This window comes from Rattus norvegicus, chromosome 7 (genome assembly GCF_036323735.1).
Source record: "Rattus norvegicus strain BN/NHsdMcwi chromosome 7, GRCr8, whole genome shotgun sequence".
NCBI lineage: Eukaryota > Metazoa > Chordata > Mammalia > Rodentia > Muridae > Rattus > Rattus norvegicus.
In genome coordinates this window covers 22,828,279-22,849,428 of record NC_086025.1, presented here as the reverse complement: position 1 = coordinate 22,849,428, position 21,150 = coordinate 22,828,279, and the positions used below count along the sequence as shown (strand labels likewise).

Genomic DNA, 21,150 nt, shown 5'->3' with positions numbered 1-21,150 from the left:
ATATGGCTTCTGCTTCTGTCTCCTGTCGCAGATACATCATTCCATTAGCCCACCTTACAGCCCTCTGGAAACCCTAACCTTGACATAGACACACAGACACACACACACACACACACACACACACACACACACACACAGACAGACACCCACAGACACATGCTATCCCACAGATATACACAGACCCCACACACACAGACACCCATACACACACAGACACACACAGACACACAGACACACACACACACACACACACACACACACACAGACACACACACACATTATTCTTGTCGATCTTCTCTGAGTTTCTCTCTGAGGAACAAACACTAGAATTCTTGTTAAAATTTCCCTTCAAGGTATCAAAAATGCAAAGCTAATATACACTAAAAATCTCTCTGTTGCAATATCCACGCTCGAGGATTTTGACAATAAGAAATCGCTCAGGTAAGAATTCTATAAGTCATTCATTTTAACAGAGATGACAAATTTCTGGTGTGTTTGGTGCTGTCTAATTTCCCTCCACCTCCCAGGGCTCTGGGTTCTGTATCAAAACTGAGCGGGTCCAGCTTTTCAACGAAACCCGTGAGACACCAGCCTGCTTCCTCCTCTTCTGTCAAGAACCTTGTGGCTCCCTGAGACCCACTTGGAAAAATCCACGAACCATTTCTTAATGGTTTCTTTGTCGGGGGTGTCCTTGTCCAGTCTGTTGTAACAGAGTCCCTGAGATTCAGTGATTTATAGTGAACAAATTTATTGTACCATCGCTCTGGCTAGAAAGCCCCAAATCAAAGGGCTTAGGCCAGACCTGAGGCTTCTGGTAAAGCACAGTCTTCACCTCATAGTAAACAAGGCTAGTGGGGGAGAGGAAAGAGACACAGAGGGTGCCATCGTAACTTCTCTAGCACGCCTACTCTGGAGATGATCACATTAGCATTTTCGAGTGCAGACCCCCCATCACTCTTCAAGGCTGCAGCTCTCAACACTGTTGTATGGGGAATTAAGTGCTCTTGCCTGGACTTTGAGGACAACTCTCAAACCAAAGCGATGGACCTGGCATTACATTTTAGTGATAGAACATTCTAGACCCCAAAAGGGAACAGTGAAAAAACAATGGCATTTATCCTCAGGTCACTGGCTTGGGAGCATGAATGCTTGGCAAATAGAATCTGGAGTAGAATTTAGACTAGAACCCTCCTGCCATACTATAGCAGCTGAGTATTCCGGGCTTCACAGGCTACATGTCCCCTGTGGTGGTGAGAATGGGTATGGCTTCCATACACTCATCTGTGTGGAGGCCTGGCCCAGAGGGAATAGCACTGTTAGGATGTGTGGCCTTGTTGAAGGAAGTGTATCACTGTGAAGGTGGGCTTTGAGGTCTCATATGCTCGAGCCATGCCTGGGGTGGAAGACGGTCTCCTGCCGCTTCCAGAGCAAGGTGCAGAAGTCTTGGCTCCTTCTCCAGCACCATGTTGTCTGCAAGCTGCCATGTTTCCCGTCATGACGATAATGGACTAAACCTCTGAACCTGTAACCCAGCCCCAATTAAATGTTTACCTTTATAAGAGTCTCCCCTAAGACACTGCCCATGTGCTTTTGTTCCTTTTTCTGTATACTGATGGACTTCTTCACTCACTTTGCTCACAGAGCTGTGGGCATTTGGTAACATACAGGGCTTAAAGTGAGCGGCCCTGGCTCTCAGGAAGACAGCCAAACCCATTAGTCATTTGTTACAGTGATTGAGATGGTTGTGAGTGAAGAGGTTATTAAGACCAAGAATAACAGTACTCAGGAGGTGTAAGCCTTATTAATATTTCTCTACTACAGCAGAATCGTGCCATCCAGTAAGGATTACCTAGTTTAACCAGTTATGGAAGTAATTTATGTGCTTCGTGGTAATTAACCTTGTGGACCTGAGGTGCCTGAGGGGAGGTTTAAGAGAGCGGTACATTTTAATCAGAACTCCAGGGAAAGATGTAAAAGGGAGAGGAGCTGAAGCCAGCTGAACCTGGAGGGAAAGAGCTATGGCAAGCATTGGAGGCCAATAAGATAGCCCCTGGGATATTTAATGGTGCTACATTGAATATTTCAGGCCTCTGCCGTAAGCACAAATACTTCAAAACAAAAAGGGAACTTCACTGTAAAGTGTGTGAGTGTCAGTCCTACAAGAGCTCAGCTTTCTCCAGGATGGGTATGTCTACATGTTCCTTGTTATGGTGCTGGGGTTTGAACCTAGGGCCTCATACACCCTAGGAAACTGAGCCACATTTCCCCTGCCCCTGCCCCTGCCCCTGCCTCTGCCCACCCCACCCCACCCCATCCCACCCCTACCCCCACCCCACCCCTACCCCCACCCCCACCCCCTCTGATTTTCTGCTATCCCTTTCTACTGGTCTCTAAGCACTTTCATGGTTTGCCTAACAGTAATCCCAGCTGGGGAGTTTTAGCCACTCACACCTCACCCCCTGCCATTTGTTGGGCTGGCTCCTAGGTATTCTTCCAAATTCCGGTTAGAATAACATTTGTGATGTTCAATCCAGAAGTGTCAGTTTAGTTGGATTAAGAGATCCCTCGGGAGATTAGCAAAGCATGCTTTTTTGAGTACGTCTGACGGTGTCTGTGATTTCCAAAAAAAGGTTCAGATCAATCATGAGGGCTTTGACCTCCAAAGGTTTAGCACATTGACACATTCTGTTGTGCCAGGGAATGTTCGTGAACCCCCCCAAAAACCACTAAGGAGCCAAGTCTGATACAATCACATTAGGGTCTCTTTATTCAGGCTCGAACTTGGGCTCCCCGCCAGCCCTGACGCAGCAGGAAGGTGGAGCTCTGAGCCTAGTTTTAGGTAGGTATTTGTAGAGGTAAGAAGTGGGTATCCAGCCCAGTACACATCCGAAGGGGTGGGGGGCACAATATGGCCTTTTACATAATTGGCTGGTGCCGGGAGCCAAGCCATCAACTTAACTTCTGTTTTCCCCCTGATTGGTGGTTGTTAGGAAACGAAGTGTTGGGGGCAGATTTGTAAGTTGGAGGTGCAGATTTTGGGGGGATAATCTGGAAACTGGTGTTAGATGCAGGTCTTGTTGGGAGGGCGGGTAACCTGGAAATTGGTGCTAGGTACCGGCCTGTTAGTTAATGTGAGTTCAACCTCATATCAGGTTCTCGAAAATGGAATCTGAACCCAAAAGGTTTTGTCTCCCAAGTCAAACGTTTTTTTATTTTTTTTTTTTGAGACAGGGTCTCACTATGTACTCAGGGTGGCCTGGGACTCACTATGTAGGCCACACTGGCCTGAAACCCACGGAGATCCTCCTGCCTCTGCTTCTCTGGCACTGAGACTAATGACACAGGCTTGGATTTAAGCTCTGAATAAACATATGGGGGAGTGGTGGAACTTGGAAAGGCGAGGCCCAAGGGAGAAAGTGAGTCACGGAAGGTGTGATCTTAACAGTGTTTCTGGCTCTAACTAGCTCCTGTTCCTCTTCCTTGCTTCCTGGCTGCTGTGATGTGAATAGCTTTCTTCCACCGTGAACTGCCTCTGTTCCGCTCTAGCCTTCCAGGAGCCTGGGAGTAACAGAGCCAGCCAGGTGCTGGCTGGAGCCTCTGAACCCAGTAGCAAAGTTAAGTGTCTCCCCCCTGAAGCTGCGACAGGCATTTTGTCACGATGATGGCGAAAAGGAGGGACACCTCCTTCACAAAGCTTCCTGGGCCCCATGCCAAGAAACGGCATCTTTCTTTCTTTTTTTTTTTTTAACCACTGTTTACCTGTAATATTTATTTATTTATTTGTTTAGTCATTCATTCGTTTATTTTACAATTTGTTTTTCTGTGTTTCAGTTTTGGCTTTTTGAGAGAGGGTCCCCATGTAGCCCTGGCTGTCCCGGAACTCCCTGTGTAGACCACACTGGCCTCAATTCAAGGAGATCCACCTGCCTCTGCCCTCTGAGTTCAGGGATTAAAGACATCCAGCACCATGCTTAGCTTTTTTTTTTTTTTTTCTAGTTTTTGAGATTGTCTAATGAAACCCGGGCAGGTCTCAGAAGCTCGGGATGATGCTGAACTTTGTCCATCTCCCAAAGTCAGGGTTCCAGGCAAATGCCACCATTCCTGGCTGGGTCTATAAGGCTGTACGTTCTGTTAAGCTGGACAGCATCTGTCTTTTTGTTTTTTTTCTCTTTTTTCTTTTTTTCGGAGCTAGGGACCGAACCCAGGGCCTTGCGCTTGCTAGGCAAGCACTCTACCACTGAGCTAAATCCCCAACCCCTCTTTTTATGTTTTTAATCTCTAAGTCTCCCCTCCCCCATGCCTAGAACAGTACGTGGATCAGGGCTAAATGAAAATTTACTGAATGAATGTGTTGTTGAGTAAATGACCCCTGCCTTCCCTCCAACTTCTCCCTCAAGCACCTCCAGAAAGTCCATCCCTAGGACCCTCAAAGTCAGAGGACCTCCCACCAAATGCCTGTGCTGTGACACTAATTAAAAGCTCATTAAAAAAAAAAAAAAGAAACTCACTGGGCAATGGTGGCACTTTAGTCCCAGTTCTCAGGAGGCAGAGGAGACGGATCTCTGTGAGTTTGAGGCCAGCCTGGTCTACAGAGCAAGTTCCAGGACAGCCAAAGCTACACAGAGAAGCCATGTCTCCAAAATAAATAAATTAATTAATTAATAATAAAAATAAAAAATAGAGAAATATAAATAGAATAAGTTAAATTAAAATTAAAAAAAAAGAAAGAGTAGAAAGTTATAATTGGGGGCTGGGGATTTAGCTCAGTGGTAGAGCGCTTACCTAGGAAGCGCAAGGCCCTGGGTTCGGTCCCCAGCTCCGGAAAAAAAAAAAAAAAAAGTTATAATTGTGGGACTGACCCTTGAGCCCAGAGTGTGGCCTCCGGCGCCTCTCTCTGAGGAGTGCCGGAATCCTCTACATCTGTGGCCTGTCAGCAACATAACTTCTGCCTTAGTCACCCTCCTAAAATAGCCTTTTCTTGGCTAGGAAAGCTCCCCTTGACACTTGAGGACACACTCCTGGCTTCTACCAGGCTACTGCCAAACCTCTTTGCCACCTGTGTGACCTGACCCCTAGAAACAAATCAGAGTGCTGGTCCCGCCTTAAACTGACCCTGAGAATTCCCCTGTCCCCCAAGCTCTCATCAGAGAAGCGTCGAGAATTTGCCTTCCAAAGGCAGCTCAAATCAGGACCTATTCTAGGAAACCTATTTTCACACCTATATGGTTTAGGTATGAAGGATCTCCCCAATAGGGCTGTACACTGCTAATGTCTGACATTTTATTCTTTATTATGTATTATATGTGGTAGAGGGAATCAGTGTGCGGACCACCTTCAGGTGCCCTCAGAGGGCAGCAGTCAGATGCACTGGAGTTTGAGTTACAAGTGGTTATGAGCCACCTGGCATGGGGGCCAGAAACTGAAGGGTTTCTGTCTCCCTGGTTACCATGAAGTCAGCAATGAAGTCCCCTGCATGAACAGCACCTGCTCTAAACCAAAGGAGCCATCTCTCTACTTCCCAAGAGGATTTTATTTTGAAGACTCAGATCCCAGCATTAAGGTTTTGATTGCTGTATAGAGACACCATGGCCACAGCAAGCGTTATATAGGAAACCATTTAAATGGGGCTGGCTTATGGTTCAGAGGTTCAGTCCATTACTGTCATGGCGAGAAGCATGGCAGCGTGCAGTCAGACACGGTGCTGGAGAAGGAGCTGAGAGAGTTCTACATCCAATTCACAGGGCAGCAGGAAGAGAGAGTGACACTGGGCCTGGCTTGAGCTTCTGAAACCTCAAAGCCCATCCCCTAGTGACACACTTCTCCAATGAAACCACACCTATCCCCAACAAGGCCACGCCTCCTAATAGCGCCAGTCCCTTTGAGTCTATGGAGGCCATTTTCATTCACACCACCTCAGTGGCACTATTGGGAGGAGATGAGGAGGTCCTGAAGACACCAGCTTCATAAATGGATTCAGCTATTGATGAGTTTATAGCTGAATGGGTTCTTTTTTCTTTTCTTTTCTTTTTTTTTTTTTTTTTTTTGGTTTTTTTTTTTTTCGGAGCTGGGGACCGAACCCAGGGCCTTGCGCTTCCTAGGTAAGCGCTCTACCACTGAGCTAAATCCCCAGCCCCTTTGAATGGGTTCTTAAGAGTTGGGTAGCCCATCGACATCCCATCTTGGGTGGGAGAGGGGCTGCCCCACCCTGAGGAACTATTGGCAGTCAATGGCTGCAAAGGAAGGAAACTTGGGAAGAAGGGGTTCAGTGGGAAAGGAGAAGAAAGGAGGTGACGAAAGCACGTGACAATGACCATGGACATTGTATACACGTGTGAAATTGTCAAAGAATTGGGTGTGGGCAAGGGGAACACATGAGACTTTCTTGGAGGAAGTGGGTCACAGAGGACGTACCTTTGAAGAGAAAACATTGCTCCCTTGTCCCCGCCAGCGGGGACCCAGTTATCCAGGGTCCCGAAGGGGCGCTACCCTTGGGCCTAAATGGGGGGCGAGAGAAGAAGGAGACCAAGCAAGATTCTGTTGTCAAGGTCTCGTTTATTGGGGTGAATGTTACAGCTTTTAAGGCTTTCAGGTAGGGGGAGTGTCCTTTGTGAAACACAGAGGAGGGGGAGGTGCGGATACAGGCAGTGATAGCTGGAGGCAAAGAGGTCGGGGCGGTAGAAGATGAGGTCAGGCGGTGGAGACACTGGGTGTTGATTCAGGAGGTAACAGGTATCTGCTAAGGGAGCTGAGGCATCCCTTGAATGTTATCTTCCTGTGCCATAAATTCACAGGAGAGGCTTTCATTCAACAATCTTAAGACTTAATGCAGTCATCTTAGGGGTGAGTCTCTGTGGCCAAACAGCCCAAAGTCACCTAGCCACTTTGAGCCATGCAGTCAAAAAGCGGCTAGGCCCAAATCCAATATGGCTCCGTGCATCTCCCCCATTTTTCTTTTATAAAAGACCATTAGGTGGAAGTAGTGGTCTGAGAGAGATCAGACATGCCTCACAGAGTGCCCAGCTCGGCCATGGTGAGCCACTCTTGCAGTTAGGACTGCACCCCAATGGCTAGGAATGAACTTATGCTGTAACACACCGTTCTGAGCTATACGTGTGTGTTATTGGGGGAGAAACTGGGCAGAGGAGCATTTGACCGGCCCACACGTTTAACCGGGGTGTAGCCACCTCTGTCTTAGGATCGACCTCTCAAACCCCAGCCTCTCTGTCATAGGACCACCTTGTCGCCCTCAAGGCTCCATGTCTAGATTGGTCAAGGGTCAGAGGAAGTTGCCCGTCACTGAGGAAAGCTACATTGGATCATCTTCTCATTCCTCTTACTTGAGCCCAGGGGCGAAAGAGTAGGAGCCAGATGGCATTAATATAAGAGATTGTGGAAATTGAGCCTCTCCCGATGATAAGTAGTGGGCACCTCATCTGGTTCTCCTCAGCTGCTATGGCCATACTACCAAGGGCCGTAGTCAAGCCGCTCCTGTAATAAAATTTAGAATTCCCAATTGTTAGCAACTACTCCAGAAAGTTCACCCACTGTGCTTGCGTAACAATAGATTGGGGGAAGGTAGCTCCAGACACTGCAGACACAATGGCTGCAGCAGTAATGGCTGCTACAATAGCAGCGAAAATGCCAAGGTCTTTCCCAGGACAGTTCAGGATCGGTCATTCTTCTCTGGAACAACCAGCAGGCAATGGGACCATGTCTGAGATCTGCAAAACAGGGCAGAGTTCCCCAGTCCACAGCAGCTTCCACCAAGCAACAGTGCACAGAGGGTCAGAGCGCAGGCCGTGGTGGGACGGGACACAATGACTGCAGCAACGCCAGAATTTCTGTGATGACAAAAGATGAGTGGGAATCCTCCATATTCCTCCAAGGACACAGGAATGACTCCAGGGACCTGAACCAGGAGAGCTGAATCTTCATGCTCCCAGGATCAGCATGGCTCACCAGCCACTCGGGCAGCTGGCACACTCCTGTAGCCTCCTATAGAAAAAACACAAAGATTCCCTCTTCCCCATATAAAATATCTGAACAGGATCATGCCAATATGTGGATCTTTTTATTTCACCTAGGCAGAAGTATGCCTAGCTGTAGGGTGCCATAAACTCAGAGTGTTCCTTGGCATCCAAATTTTAAAATTGAAATAAAAGGAGCATATTTTAGCATACAGGGATAACTCCCCTTTTTTATTTACTAAAATATTGTTAAAATATTATTTATTAAGATAAGTCCTTGAGGATTAAATTGAGGACACTGAGCACTTGTATTTATAAATTTACTTTTATACCAAATTATTATCTCCAGCATTATTGTTTTGGTGATATAAAGAATGAGATTTTTTTGACTAATTATTCCTATGTAAGGCCTATAATCTGCCTGGTATCATTGTCCTCCCTTGTTAAGGGGTCTAGGCAATCCAGTTTGAGTTCTTAAATGACCTATAAAGGAATAGTACTTAGTGCTCTTAACCACTGAGCCATCTCTCCAGCCCCTCACCAGCTTTATTTACCTAAACATAAGCATTAATTAGAGATGCCAAATCCTATAAATATTGTCCAGATTTAGTCGCACTAGAAATCCCTGAGCCGGCAGGGTGAGGCTGGGAGTTGAAAGTAAGCAAATGGAGTCTTCCTCTTTTCAAGAGGGTGTGTTATCAACTCTATTACCATTTTTAAAGAGCTGGGTCTATGGTTTTGTTTAGTTGTCTGAGCCAGAGCACTGAAAGGACAGTGAGTTGTCAGACAATTCACACTGAAATCACTCATTGATTTTAAGTAGAAAACCTGTCTCTAATATAGCATTAAGTAATTGTATAATTTGAGGGCTAGTAGTATCTAAAAAGGGAAACTTTTTAATCAACTGTAAACCATAAGCCATACATTGACTATCAGTATATGACTTAAAAGCTTGATTTTTTTTTTTTAAAACAGTGGCTACAGCACGTAATTTAATAATCTGTGCTAAAGCAGGGGAAACTGAAGAGAATAAACAAGTGATCCAATCATACATGTAGCCTTTTCATTAGATGAACCACCTATAAATATAGTAAGCTCATTTTCTATGGGTTGTATGCACAAATTTATAGGAAATACAAAAGCATGCAAAGAGTAAAATTATCAATTTTGCCTGAGATTTGTATATGTGATAGGCCAAATATCAGTATTTTGTAATAACCAATTTAATTGCTGTTTGGAATAAGATATGTTTTACCAGGTTTCTTTTTTAAAATACTTCCATGACTCTAGCCTACAATTCTGTATTAACACAACTGAAGCTTTATCTCCAATGAGGATAACAAAGGAAGGCTTAAGTCCTCTGCTAAGGTGAGGTAGTTAGCCAATTAACATATCCTTAGAAGCTTAAAATTAGCTTCAAATATTCTTTTCTGCAACAGCTACTCCCCAAATATTAAAGCTCATTTTGAGAGCAAAGGTTTGTAGTAAAAATTTTCATATACACTGAAAGATTTAAGGTTCTAACTTCTTACATTGAAGAAGCGACAAAATTACATAATATAAGGCTATTAGCCATTCTTTTGTAAAATTTTTAATGATATCACTTTGTGGGCTCTCTAAAATTATAAGCAAGCTCACGAAATGAAAACTCACAATGGCCAGGACGTAAACAAATTGTATAAAACCAGTCCTCTAAATCTATCTTGAAATGGCAGTTGGAGTAAGCAAACTGGCTGTAATGCTCTCACAAGTTCTAAAACCTCATCAATCTTTCGTAAGTCTTGTAACAATCTCTACCTGTTTGATTTTTTTTTCTTTTTTTTTTTTTTTTTTTTTTTTTTTGTGTGTGTGTGTGTGTCAAGCCAGAAGAGGAAAAAGCCTCTGGTTTCTTTATGGACCAAACTATATATCTAAAGTACAGCACTTAGCAGGTATCTGCGAAGCACAGTGGGGAACCCTGGCTGAGACTTCGGTAACAAAGGACAGACTATGTGGCCTGAATAAATTAGGGAAATAACCAGGAAGGCCAGCCTAATTCTGACTCAGGTGAGAAGTACCTGGCCAGACTGCCAGTTGGGAACAAAAAGCTTCCACATGCAAGGGCAGGGCTCAGCAGGGGTCAAACCTTGTTGGAGACCCAGAAGGGTCTTGTTGCGGCTGAAAACATTCCATGAATGTAAACTTCTTGTGCAGTAAATTACAGGGAGAGGCTTTTGATCCTATAATCTAAGGCTAAGGCCAAACAGTGACAAGGCAACCAGGCCCATGTCACATGTTATCTAGAATGACTTCATCTAAATTACAATTTTAAGCCAACTTTCTGTTACCAATGTTACACCTTTTTAACCATATCTAATAACTTAAAAGCCAATAGTACATAACCAAGGCGTGTAGAGCATATTTATACATTTAAAACCAATCAGAAACAAAATTGAAGTGGCTATACATATCTTTAATATTTAGACCAAGCACCATTTTTACTTTTTCTAGCTGTAATATTAAGAGAAGCACCTTGTCACCTGCTAAGTCAAATAATAAGTCAGGGATTTTTCTAAGAGAAACAGCTATCAGTTTCATTACCATAGAAGCTGTGAAGCTCCTAGTGCCTTTAGGATCGGCTAGTGTAAACATTTAGCCAGCCCCCTGGGGAGCTTGCCCAGTGGACTTAGGCTTCTAGCTACAGATGCAGGCTCCAAAAGCCAATTGAAACTTTTTATTTATTTGTACCTTTCTTGAAAGGAGTTAAAACTACATCAATGGGTGAATCAACCAGCATTTAAAATTTTAACCTTTTCTTTTAAACATGAAACACAAAACATTCAAGCAACGAGAAGCAAAAACCACAGACATAAACTGACAGACATGGACAGCTTGGTGCACCAAGGACAGACAATAGACATAGAGGGAAAAAACTAGATGGTGTCCCACATATCCTACCTATGGAACCCAGAACCAGAAATAAGCATTTCTCCAATAGGAACCAGCAGAGAGGCAGGACGTCTCCTGCTTTCCCTCTGTTCCTAAGAGAGCTCTGAAAAGGTTTTTCTCTTTCTCCAAAGCATCTGCGGAGAGTCCGGGAGGACTGTTTTTCCCAAACCCATTCTCTCTCATGTCTAGGGTGTAAACTATCTCTAGTCAGGGTCCAAAGACTAAAACATAACTCTAAAAGAACGCATACACAAAAATACTTTACCATTACCTTGTCCCTTTTTTATTACAAGTTTTACTTACGCTAGCCCAAATCATCAAGGCCTTTTCTAGCCCATCTTACCCCAAGGACACTTTTCATCAACAAAACAAAAAAAATTGATTAAATCCTTTTTCTTAACTCTTTCCTCTCTCCCTGAATGAGCGCTTGATCTCTCCTATGAATCAAGCCTCCTTAGACAATACCTTCCCCATGGCGATGGGACGACACTTATTCGACCGGTCTTACCTCCCTCTCCAGCGATGCACGAGCGATGCAGCCTGAAGAGTCCTCAATCTCTCCTCGGATCTCCTGTCTCCGTCGTCCGGTAGTTGGCCGTACTTCGGGGTCCCTGTTCAGGCGCCACTTGTCCCCGCCAGCGGGGACCCAGTTATTCAGGGTCCCGAAGGGGCGCTACCCTTGGGCCTAAATGGGGGGCTGAGAGAAGAAGGAGACCAAGCAAGATTCTGTTGTCAAGGTCTCGTTTATTGGGGTGAATGTTACAGCTTTTAAGGCTTTCAGGTAGGGGGAGTGTCCTTTGTGAAACACAGAGGAGGGGGAGGTGCGGATACAGGCAGTGATAGCTGGAGGCAAAGAGGTCGGGGCGGTAGAAGATGAGGTCAGGCGGTGGAGACACTGGGTGTTGATTCAGGAGGTAACAGGTATCTGCTAAGGGAGCTGAGGCATCCCTTGAATGTTATCTTCCTGTGCCATAAATTCACGGGAGAGGCTTTCATTCAACAATCTTAAGACTTAATGCAGTCATCTTAGGGGTGAGTCTCTGTGGCCAAACAGCCCAAAGTCACCTAGCCACTTTGAGCCATGCAGTCAAAAAGCGGCTAGGCCCAAATCCAATATGGCTCCGTGCACTCCCTGGCCTCTTTCTGTCTCCCTAGTCACCGTGAAGTCAGCATTGGCGTGCCTACACACTTGGCTACAGCCATGACGTTCTGCCTTACCATGTCCATTAAGAGTAGAGACAGTCAACCATGGATGAGAGCTTCTAAACCAAGGAGACACAATGAAGCCCTCTGTTTTTAGGTCACTCATCTCAATGTATTTGTCACAGAGTAAAAAAAGCAGACCAGCGTCCCTTCCTCTTTCTTGCATGGCTTTGTCAGTGTCTTTCTGTTTGTGTTCAGTGCCACCAGTATATATGGTAAGCCCTAAAGGAGCCAGCGAGGGGATTTTCACTCACCACAGGCTTCACTCCCATTAGGGTTTGTGCCCTAGAGACTCATGTGAGAGGTCTGGCCCCTAGCAGAGTGATAGTGACCATAACTCAACTGAGCCCGAATTCAGCAGAATCAATAAAGGACACCAGAAAGACCATGTGTCAGTGAAGTGCAGATGCTGTGGGGACAGCCTGTGTGTCGGGGATGTGCAGACACTGTAAAGTCAGCTGTGGACTTGCCACCTGCCCCATGGAGCAGACGGACACACAAGGGGAGAAGCAGAGAGGAAAAATGTCTCTGTGGAGTGTCTGGTTTTCTGGATCATCCAAGCTGGCCCTACAGTTTACTTGTTTGTTACTTGAAGGCAAGCCCTGAGTAGCAGGGCCCTCTGTGTCAAACAGTGTTCAGACATTAGCAACTGCAGAAGGGGAGTTAAGTTTGTTATTTGCTGCTTTCGTTACTTATGATGTAGCTTGAGTGTCTCCTTTCAACTGAGTTAATAGATATCATCAGGATGTTGTAATTAGCCTGGCATGGCTAATTGCAGCAGGCAGATCTCTGTGAGTTCGAGGCCAGCCAGGTCTATATAGGGATACCTGATCACAGAGCAGACAGACAGACAATACCTACCCAGTAAGAAGGGAGTGGGAGGGGGTTGGGGATTTAGTTCAGTGGTAGGGCGTTTGCCTAGCAAGCGCAAGGCCCTGGGTTCGGTCCCCAGCTCCGAAAAAAAAAGAAAAGAAAAAAAAAGAAGAAGGGAGTGGGAGTATACAGCATGTGAGACATACGGTAAACAGAGCTCAAAAATATATATTCATATGCATTTGTCTTTTTTTTTTTAAGATTTATTTATTTTTTATATATAAGTACACTGTAGTTGTCTTTGGATACACCAGAAGAGGGCATCAGATCCCATTACAGATGGTTGTGAGCCACCATGTGGTTGCCGGGATTTGAACTCAGGACCTCTGGAGGAGCAGTCAGTACTCTTAACCGCTGAGCCATCTCTCCAGCCCTGCATTTGCCTTAAATATATATTCATTTCTATGTTATGTGTGCAGGTGTTTGGGCTGCATGTATGTCTGGGTACCATGTGTGTACAGTGCCCATAGAGACCGGAAGAAAGTGGTGGGTCCCCTGGAACTGGAGTGGCTGATGGTTGTGAGCCTCCCATGTTGGTGCTGGGAGTGGACCCTTGAGTCTGTACTCTTTACTGCTGAGCCATCTCTTTCCAGCCTCAACCTCTTTTCAAATTCCCAGCTGAAGAAATGTTTGTCCACATTTTGTGGCCTTGACCTAGAGCCTTTACAGATCTGAGCTGATCACTCAGAAAACGGTCAAGCAGAAGGACCTCTCCCCCATCATACCTCACGTCAAGTCGAAACCAGAGACACTGGTCGAATCTTCCTCCTGCCTACTGACTCTGCCGTCCTGGAGGTGGTGTTTGCAGGATCTTAATGCTATAATCACACAGCCACATACAAAGGCCCTTCAGTGTTATCACACTTGGTAGGAGAAGGTATCTCTGAGGCTAAGCACACAGCTGCCTGCCGGACTGCCTGGGGTCTTGTCTCAGGCAACATTGTTTTCCTTGCTTACTGCGGGGGGGGGGGGGGGGGGGGAGTTCAGAATCAAAATGGAGTCACTAATGTCAGTCGTAACAAAAGCCGAATAAGTAAAACTGGGAAGAGAGGGGTGTCATACATGCTATAGCAGATACTAGTAACTACTCCAAAAGACTAACCAGAACCATACACCAGAGAGACATCTGCTGGGACAACTTACCCTAGAATGAGGTGGCTCATCCTGGTTACCAATTGGACGGCCGAGGCTTATTGATTTAAGATGCTTATGCAACCTTCCTTGCTTTGCCTTTAAGGACTCTCCCATGGGCTGGAGAGATGTTCTGCGGTCACCTCTCTGCTGCTCTTGCAGTGGACTCAGGTTCAGTTCCCAGCACCCATATCAGGGGCCTCTTGGCCATCTGTAACTCCTGTTCCCAGGGATCCTACACCTTCTTCTGGCCTCCACGGGCACTGTGCAAACCCAGTTCACGAGCAGACAAGCAGTCACACACACACACACACACACACACACACCAGAAAACAAGGAAAACAAACACCCACAAAATGCCATGAAATTTATATTTAATGGGCAGGAAAGGAAGTCAAGATGGGATCCAGAATTCTCAGCCTCCTGGTCTCCCCCAACGTCCAGTCCTTACTCTTACCCTCTCCTCCTGTGGTATGTAAGGCTGACCCAGAGGCCCTGTGACTACAGAAACTGCCCCGCATATCAAAGCACACATCACTCAGTAGCTGGGGCTCCTCTTAGCTCTTCTCACCCTGCCCCCTACCCCAAACTTCTCCAGCCCATGCCCTTCCCTTCACCCAGCATCTTATTCCTACATAAACCTGACATTTCTGCCTTGTGCTCTTAGCTGTCTTTTGCTCTCTTGGTCCCCTGTGCTTGGTTCCTGGTCTCTATTCTTCCCCTCCCCTCCTCTGTTTCTCTCTTGCTCTCTACCCAGCCCTCTCTCGTGGGCATGCTCACTGCACTACTCTCCCTCCCAGGTCCGGACTCTTCTGTATGCCGCCAGCTGTGCTCGCCCTCTCATCTGCTTGTAAGATGTCCCAGGACGCATCTCATATCTATAAAAAACGTTCTCCTCAACCGTACCTTGGAACAGTTATGTCTTCACTTTCGACACTTGGGATCTGTTCTGAGATGTGTGCCTGAGGAAAAAAAAATATTTGAAAAACCCAAATTGAAAGTCCTGTAATTTGGAAAGAACAAACAAACGAGCTAACTTGAAGACCCCGTAGTTCTCAAGGGAGCGGTAGACCTGGACAAGTTGGAAAGGAGTGTGGAGACTGAGTGGATTCTGCTATCTTTTGTAATCCCTGCCATTCCCTATGAAATACGGACTTCATGGTCCAGGAGAAGAGATCGGCAAAGCCAACACCTAGCTAATGACAGTTCTTAACCCAGGTATGCCTGGTATCCAGGCTAAATCTTCATTTACTAGAGCAAGAATCTATTCCTGGCACAAAAGGAAAACATTCCTTTAATGTGTTTTCCAGAAAATATTTGAAGTCAGAATGGTTGGAATTGGAAACACTGGCTCCTCATCTCTTATTAGTGGCTCCTCTGCTATGTAAGCAGTCATTCTGAGAGCCCTACAGGAATTAACGGTGCAATCTACTGACTCATTCCTTCCAGGAACCCCAAAAGAGGGTCAAACTGCATTATCTGTCAGATGCCAGGCCTTGGGACCGACCCACCCCAGGAGAGAAACAACAAAACTCCTCTGAAGGCTAGAGAGATGACTCCACAGTTAAGCTCACCCACTGCTCTTTCAGAGGACCTGGGGTTCAATTCCCAGCCACCACATGGCAGCTCATAACTGTCTGCAACTCCAGGTCGAGGTGACCCACCCCACATCCTCACACAGACATACGTGCAGGCAAAACAACAATGTACATAAAAATAAATGATTTATTTTAATTAGCTGATGGCCGGGGGTGTAACTCCATGGAACAATGCTTGCCTGGCAGACTCCTGTAGCTGACCCCCTGCACTGGGAAAAAGAAAATGAACACAAAACCGTAAGACAGTCTTGAGGATCCAGGACCAGGACCTGGCAAACTGCCAGGTTTTGTCTCTTAAAGCAGTGCTGTGGTACAGCCGTTATGGGTTCAGTACGATTTATTATGTTTGCCTGCTGTGGTGGCAACAGGGGAGCTGGGGTGCAGAGCAGAAACCGTTCCCTGGCTGTCCCTTTAAGGAAGTCTGTGACCTCTAGCCAAGGACGGTGCTTAAAACCTAAAGAACTTGGGAGATACAGACTGGTTTTTAGGCCAGCTGCGCAGAAAGCCCTTCTGAGCCCGTCAGAGAACAGCTCGGCTTTCTGCAATCAGCTCTGTGGTGAGCTCAATCAGCAGCTACAGTTTTCCACCACCGTCCCCGACCTGCTCTCCTGCTCTCCCCCGAGTTTCTCTCCCCTTTGGTTTCCCAGACGCATAAGCCAGAACGTGGAAATCACCTCCGTTTCCTCCTCGCCCCTCCCCCACCTCCCCACAGCACACACTCTCACCTCCCGTAAACCCTGCTTCTACCAACCTGCACCGTGTGCTTGGCCAGCAGAGGCGGCAACTTTGGCCAGGTTGAAGGTGAGAAGAAACCGAGATGGGGTGTTTGTTTGCCCGGCTCCCCGTTTCCTGGCACACCACCTTCCTCTACCAAAGGCCACGGTCAGGCCGCTTCTTTTTGCTGCGGTCGATAGATCCCAGAGCTCTTCTCTCCAGGCTCCTTCAGACCTCAGAGGCTAATAGTTTCCTGTCCTTTCTAACTTCGTTCTCCAGGGCTTGACTAATCTGTTTCCTAAACCAATACTCACTGTATTGACTATGAATTGTTAGGCAAAGAATTACCTTAAATGAAGTGCCTTAAAAAGTAAGCCTGCCAGTGGTGGCTCATACCTTTAAGCCCAGCACTGGGGAGGCAGAGACAAGCAGGTCTCTGAGTTCGAGACCAGCCTTGTCTACAGAGCAAGTTCCAGAGAAATCCCGTTTCAAACAAACAAACAAAAAAACCCAAACAAAAAACCCAAACAACAACCACCAAAAAAAAAAAAAAAAAAAAAATCAAACAAATAAAACAAGACAAAAAAAACCAAGGAAACATTTATGGGCTCTCGGGGAGCAGCTGTCCGTAGAGTGCTTACTGAGCATGCGCAAAGCCCTTGCCGAAACTCAGCACTGCCTAAATGAGGCATAGCTGCCCACAACCTCCAACCCAGCGCTTGGAATGTAGAAGCAAAAAGATCAGAAGTTCAAGGTTATCGTCAGCTACCCGGAGCGTTCAAAGGTCAGCCTGAGCTGTATGCGATCTGGTCAAAATAAACAATAGAAAATGAATACTTCTGACCTCACATAGCTTCTGAGGGTGGGAGTCCGGTAATGGATTTGCGGGAGGTTCCTGACCCTGTGGTCCAGTTGTTGGCCATCGTTATTTGGAGTGTGAATGGGGGTTGGGGATTGATGGCCAAGGTGCTACAGTTCACATCTAGAATGTCCTCCACGGGTTCATTAGTCCAGCGAGGGAAACAGCTCAGTGGGTGAAAACACTTGCTGTGCAAACATGTTTCGGGATGTTTGATCACACCGTGAACCCTAAGATTGTGTTATTTACTGGAAAAACCTGTTTTTGGTTGTGGTATGGCTCAGTCTTAGCACACACCTTTAATCCGAGAGCTTTCTGCTTGGGTATTGTAAACAGGATTAAATAAAGTCGACCAAAAGCCAAGTGGTGGAGCAAGCAACCAGTTGACAGGAAGTGAACAAAAGATTACTAAGAAAAAACCAAAGAGAGTATGAGGGAGCCAGGAGGACGGATAGAGAGACACACAGGAGGGACATTGAGTTGGTAGAAGGGAGGGACATTGAGTTGGAAAGACGGTTTTTTGAGAGAGAGACATTCCTTCTGGGATCCTGGCTGGGTGCTTTCTCTGCCTCTCTGAGTGAGCAGGTTTTCACCCCACATCTGGTTCCCCAGTTTCCATTGGTAAAATTGAATGATTGAGATTTTAAAAACAACACAGAGGGTTGGGGATTTAGCTCAGTGGTAGAGCGCTTGCCTAGCAAGCACAAGGCCCTGGGTTGGGTCCCCAGCTCCAAAAAAAAAAAGAAAAAAAAAAAAGAGAAAAAAAAAGAAGAAAAACAAACAAAAAACAAAACAACACAGACCAAACCTGATGACCTAAGTTTAAGCCCCAGAACCCAGGGGTAATCGAACGTGGCGATGCACATCTGGAATCCCAGAATGCCTACAGTAAGATTGGAGGTGGAGGTGGGAGAATCTGGTGGAACCTTGGAGCACACTAAGCTGGAGGACACGGAGAGGCAGAAACACAAACCGAGTTTCAATGTGGAGGAAGGAAATCACGATCTCCTAAAAGTAGTCATCTGACCTGCACACGCAGACTGTTGCCTATGCAGACGTGTACACACACACAGACACACACAGACACACACATATGTAAACATGCACGTGCATGCATACATATGTACATATACATACATATGTACACACAAAAACTCACACAGGAATGCATGCAGGCACACACATACATAAACATATAAATACACACACAAACACACATGTGCACACATGCACACACACAATAAGTAAACAAATAAAATTAATCAAAAATATTTGTAAAAGCCTGGGTATTAAAAGCCGTTCCCCGGAGTATCACTATCAGGAAGTGGTTTAGGAGGCGGGGCTTAGTAGATTTTAGGACATTGGGTATTGTGTGCTCTTTTTTCCCCTTTAATTTATGTGTGTGTGTGTGTGTGTGTGTGTGTGTGTGTGTGTGTGTACACGCACAAGTAACCATGCAGGCCAGAAGGGACATGAAATTTCTTGGAGCTGGAATTAGGAGTTGTTTGTAAGCCAGCCAGTGTGGATGCTGGGATCTGAACTCTGGCTGAGAGAGGAGAAAGCACTCTTAATTGATGAGCTGTCTCTCAGCCTCTGGAAGGAGAGCATAGGGCCCTGGTCTCTCCTATCTCTCACTGGTTCCTGGTTGCCATGAGATGAACAGTTTATTTTGGCCAACTCCTTTCGTCATGGTGTGGCCCCCCCAACCACAGACATAAAAGTAATGCGTCTGCCTGACCATGAGTGTTGTGGTTTGAATATGCTTGGCCCATGGGAAGTGGCACTATTGGGAAGTGCGGCCTTGTTGGAGGAAGGAATGAAAAGCTCTCAGGGAGAACTTTCCCTCGGGATGGAGATCCTCTAACTCCAAAGACCAGACCGAGACACCACAGGATGCAATCAGCAAGAGGATTTGGTTTATTGTTGGGATACACAGGCACAGGCACCTGCGGGCGCTTCAGTCACTCGGGGGACTGGCGTGCCCCACGGAACCAAGGATGGGCTTTTTTATAGGATTTTGGGGAGCAGAAGCAAGCATACAGAAGCAGATGCATGGTTACAGGGATATCATTGGTGGATTCTAATGTTTCCTAGCTACCTTCCTGAAACATAACAACTGACTCGGCCCCCCAAGAGTTTAGCCCGGGGGCAAGTTTCCTAGCTACCTTCTTGAAACATAACAACTGACTCGGCCCCCCACCAGGGTGTGGGACCTCTCCCGGGGCTTTTCTTATTGTCAGGTGCTCAACCGCAGTCGTCCTGTTGCCAGGCCTTCAACCAAACATCTCTTGCTTGGCAGCCGCTGTGTACTCAGTGTTCTAACCAGTTATCTTAAGTACAGCCTTGCAAAATGGCGTTACTGCTGCTAAGCTGGGGTCTTTCAGGGTATCACTGTGTAGGTGGATTTTGAGGGCTCCTGGTGCTCAAGCTCCACCCAGTGCAGAAGAGAGGCTCCTCCTACCTCCCTCCGAGGACAGTCTCCTGCCTGCCTTTGGATCAAGATGTAGAACTCTCAGCTCCTCCAGCACCATGTCTACCCGCACGATGCCATGCTCCCCACCATGATGAACTGAATCTCTGAAACTGTAAGCCAGCCCTAATTAAATGTTTTCCTTGATAAAACTTGCCTTGGTCATGGTGTCTGTTCACAGCAGTAAACCCTAACTAAAACAATGACCTTTGAGGATTCTAGACCAGATTGAAACTTTTCTCCCACTAAGTTGACCGTCTCAGGTATTTGCTATGCAGACAAAAGCTGAATCATGCACAAGTCCATCCACATGGGTGTTGGGAAGAGGCCACAGCTTCTATCCACAGTAGCTTCCCACAAGGCTGTTCAAGACATGAAAGGCACTCCAGTAATCAAGAAAGACACCCCAGTGTCATTTAAAGCCTAATTATAGAAGTGACCTTGATAAAGTAAGAAGTAGATGTGTGTCTATCTTAGAGTTCTTTCTGTTCCTTTGATCCGTTTCTCTGTCACTATACTAACACAACATGGTCTTCAGTATTGAAGTTTAAACTGAGGCAGCCTTCCAACTTACTCTTTTAACTCTTTTCTTTCTTTTTTGTATATGCAGGCATGTGTATATGCAAGTATGTATGTGTGCTTGTATATCTATTCATGTGTGTGTGTGTGTGTGTGTGTGTGTGTGTGTGCATGCATGAGTGTATGTGTCTTAGTCAGGGTTTCTAGTCCTGCACAAACACCATGACCAAGAAGCAAGAGTTGGGGAGGAAAGGGTTTATTCAGCTTACACTTCCACATTGCTGTTCATCACCAAAGGAAGTCAGGACTGGAACTCAAGCAGGTCAGGAAGCAGGAGCTGGTGCAGAGGCCATGGAGGGGTGCTGCTTACTGGCTTGTTTCCCCTGGCTTGCTCAGCTTGCCCTCTTATAGAACCCAAGACCACCAGCCCAGGGATGGCACCACCCACCATGGACTGGTTCCTCCCACCCTTGATCACTAGTTGAGAAAATGCCTTACAGCTGGGTCTCATCGAGGCATTTCCTCAACTGAGGCTCCTTTCTCTGTGATAGCCCCAGCTTGTGTCAAGTTGACACACAAAACCAGCCAGTACAGTATGCGTGCGTGTATAAGTATTCATGTGTGTATGCATAAATGTGCTTTTGTGAGTGTGTATTAACCTGGTACTTGACAAGGAGGCTAGGCTGGCTGGCCCATCAGCCCCAGAGGTCCACCTATCTTTGCCTCCCCACTACTGATATGACAAGAACATGCTACCGTGTCTGGATTTTGTTCCTTTGCTTGTTTAGAAATCGAACTCAGGCCCTCATGTTCCGAAGGCAAGCATTGTCCTGACTGAGCTATCTCCCTGTGATTAAAATGATGCAAGAAGAAACCTTAATATTCGTG

General features: G+C 46.2%; 1 long non-coding RNA gene across 3 annotated transcripts; it reads right to left on the bottom strand.

Moving 5' to 3' along the window:
• Positions 1-6,484: 6,484 nt before the first annotated feature.
• On the bottom strand, positions 6,485-16,920 carry LOC103692815 (uncharacterized). 3 transcript variants are annotated; one of them, XR_010053653.1, is made up of 4 exons: positions 16,452-16,918; positions 15,009-15,064; positions 11,404-11,580; positions 6,485-7,995 (listed from the first exon to the last, which is right to left on the bottom strand). It is a non-coding gene; the product is annotated as an uncharacterized LOC103692815 (long non-coding RNA). The 3 variants fall into 3 exon arrangements; XR_005486822.2 differs by lacking the exon at positions 6,485-7,995 and having other exon boundaries at positions 9,815-11,592; positions 16,452-16,920; XR_010053652.1 differs by lacking the exon at positions 6,485-7,995 and having other exon boundaries at positions 9,815-11,580; positions 16,452-16,917.
• Between the last annotated feature and the right edge of the window lie 4,230 nt (positions 16,921-21,150).